Source organism: Apteryx rowi, unplaced genomic scaffold (genome assembly GCF_003343035.1).
Source record: "Apteryx rowi isolate R43461 unplaced genomic scaffold, aptRow1 scaffold_1449, whole genome shotgun sequence".
NCBI lineage: Eukaryota > Metazoa > Chordata > Aves > Apterygiformes > Apterygidae > Apteryx > Apteryx rowi.
In genome coordinates, this window is record NW_020447696.1 from 37,483 (window position 1) to 40,986 (window position 3,504).

A 3,504-nucleotide genomic window follows, 5' to 3' on the forward strand; every position below is an offset into this window, starting at 1 on the left:
GGTGCGTGCACAGGCAGGCAGGGTGCATGTGCGTGCACGTGCACAGGTGTGCAGGGTGCATGCATGTGCATGTGCAGGCATGCAGGGTGTGCACACAGGTGTGCAGGGTGTGTGCACAAGCAGGCAGGGTCTGTGTGCGTGCGTGTGCACAGGTGTGCAGGGTGCATGCATGTGCAGTCATGCAGGGTGCATGCACAGGCAGGCAGGGTGCATGCATGTGCAGGTATGCAGAGTGCATGTGTGTGTGTGTGCACAGGCAGGCGGGGTGCATGCGTGTGCACGTGCACAGGTGTGCAGGGTGCATGCATGTGCATGTGCAGGTATACAGAGTGTGTGCACAGGTGTGCAGGGTGCGTGTGCATGCGTGTGTAGGCATGCAGGGTGCGTGCACAGGCAGGCAGGGTGCATGCATGTGCATGCGCCTGCCTGCTCCAGGGCCATGTCTCCGCAGAGGGGCAGCTCAGCGTGTCCCAGCACGGCCGGCCGCTCCGCACGCTGGGGCCCGGCGACGTCTTCGGGGAGCTGGCCATCCTCTACCACTGCAAGCGCACGGCCACCGTGCGGGGTGAGGCTGCCCGCGCCCCGGCACCGCGACCCTCCGGCTCCCCTCGCGCGGGGACCCCCCTCCTGCCCCCCAGCCCTGCGGCGCCGCGCTGACGCCGCCTCTCCCCAGCGCTCACCGCCGTGCGCCTGTGGGCCATCGACCGGCAGCGGTACCGCGCCATCACCACCAGCAACGCCAAGCAGAGGCGGGCCGAGGTCCTGGGCGCCCTGCGAGCGTGAGTGGGGCCCGCCTGCCCCGGCCCGGTCCCCATCCTCGCCGCCTTCCCTGTCCCCATCCCCATCCCGACCCCATCTTTGTCACCACCCCATCCCTATTGCTATACCTGTCCCCATCCCCAACCCTGTCCCTATCCCTGTGCTAATCCCTGTCCCCAAACCTGTCCCCATCCTTGTCACCACCCCGTCCCCATCGCTATACCCGTCCCCAACCCCATCCCCAACCCTGTGCTAATCCCCATCCTCGTCACCATCCCCAAACCTGTCCCCATCCTTGTCACCACCCCATCCCCATCGCTATACCCATCCCCAACCCCATCCCCATCCTTGTCCCCATCGCTGTGCTAATCCCCATCCTTGTCGCCATCCTTGTCCCCATCCCTGTGCTAATCCCCATCCTTGTCCCCCTCCCTGTCCCCATCCCTGTGCTAATCCCCATCCTTGTCACCATCCCTGGCCCCAGCCCCAGCCCCATCCTGGTGGCCATTCCCACCCCCGTAGCTGTCCCCATCCCCATGCCCGTCCCGTCCCCGTCCTGCCCCGTGCTGAGCGCAGGAGCCGGGGGGGTGCGGGGAGCCCAGCGGCCCCTCTCGCCCCAGGGTGCACTGGCTGCAGGGCCTCTCCGACACCCACCTCTCCAAGCTGCTCGACGCCATGGAGGAGGTGAGTGCACGGCGCGTGAGCCTGAACCTGCGCGTGAGTGCGCCCACGCGTGAGCGTGCACATGGGGGTGAGTGTGCGCTGTGCATGAGTGCACCTGCACGTGAGCATGCACCTGCATGTGAGTGTGAACCCATGCATGAGTGTGCACCGCACCTGAGCGTGCACATGGGCATGAGCGTGCACCCGCATGTGAGCATGCACCTGCATGTCAGCGTGCACCTGCGCGTGAGCGTGCATCCATGTATGAGCATGCACCTACAAGTGAGYGTGCACCCACATGCGAGCATGCACCCACACGTGAGTACACCCATGCGTGAGCGTGCACCTGCGTGTCAGCACACGTCCCCATGTGAGCATGCCCCCACGCGTGAGTGTGCGCTGCGCGTGAGCGTGCACGCGGGCGCCGGGCAGCCTGCCCTCCCGGGGCCCCCACGGGCCGGGGCGGCTCCGCGGGGCTGCCCGGTGCCCCTGTGCCCCGCAGTGCACCTTCGCGCCCGGCCACGTCATCATCCGCGAAGGGGACGAGGGGGAAAACTTCTACATCATCCTGAAAGGAGAGGTGGGTGCAGCAGCCCCCGCCGCGCCCAGCCCCTGCGCAGCCCCTGCCCCACAGCGCGGGGCAGGGCCTTGCACCGTGCAATGCCCTCCGCTGTGCCATGCCCCATGCCGTGCCGTGCCCCATACCGTGCCCTGCGCTGTGCCATGCCCTGAATCATGCCATGCCATGCCCCATATCACACTGTGCCTGTGCCGTGCCCCACGCTGTGCCATGCCCCACGTTGTACCATGCTGTGCCCCGTACCATGCTGTGCCCCACACTGTGCCATGCCCCACGTCGTGCCATGCTCCATACCATGCCATGCCTTGTATTGTGCCAAGCCCCATGCCGTGCCATGCCCCATGCCATGCCCCATACCATGCCATGCCTTGCATTGTGCCATGCCCCATGTTGTGCCATGCCGTGCCCCATACCATGCTGTGCCCCACCCCATGCCATGCCCCACGCCGTGCCATGCCCCACGCCGTGCTGTGCCCCACTCAGCCCTGTGTCCGCGTCCCCCACGCTGTAGGTGCGGGTGACCCAGAAGGTGGAGGGTAAGGAGAAGGTGATCCGGGTCCTGGGCGCCGGCGAGCACTTCGGGGAGATCTCCCTGCTGCAGTAGGTGCCCCGTGCCGACCCCTGCCCTGCTGCGGTGCACGTGCACGTGTGCCTCTCGCACACCAGCTTCCTGTGCACATGCAGCTCTCATACACCGGCTCCCCTTGCACACGTGCCTCTTGCACACCAGCCAACCATGCACACGCAACTCACACAACGGTTCCTCATGCACATGTGCTTCTTGCACACTAGTTCCCCTTGCACACGTGCCTCATGCACGCCAGTTCCCCATGCACACACAGCTCTCACATGCCAGCTCCCCGTGCACATGTGCTTCTTGCACACCAGTTCCCCTCGCACACATGCTTCTCGCACACCAGCTCCCTGTGCACACGTGGCTTTTCTGCTCGCTGCAGGAACATCCGCCGGACGGCGTCGTGCCGGGCGCAGGGAGAGGTCACCTGCATCACGGTGGCCAAGGAGTGAGTGAGCCACGGGGGGGGGGGGCGATGCCCAGGACCCCCCGCGCTGGCCGCCCTGGCCCCTGCTGCACAGCCCCGGCTCCCGGGTGCCTGCTGCTCCGGGACCCCGTCTGCCCCCCAGGGGTGTCCCATCCCCCAGAGCGGAGCGGGGCCCGGGGGGGACACGTGTCCCTGGGCCCCCCCCCCGCCCCACTGACCTCGCCTCTGCCCCCAGGGACTTCCTGGAGATCAGCCCCTTCTGCCCCAGGCAGCACTCGGAGTCGTGAGTGTCCCCAGCCCCTTGGAGACCCCCCAGCCCCATGGGAGACCCCAGCCCCACAGGAGCCTCCTGCCCCTCAGGGAGCCCACAGCCCCACAGTGGCCCCCAGCCCCATGGGAGCCCCCTGCCCTACGGGGAGACCCCAGCTCCATGGAGACCCCCCATTCCCCCAGGAAACCCCCAGCCCCATGGGAGACCCCCCAGCCCCTTGGAGACCCCCC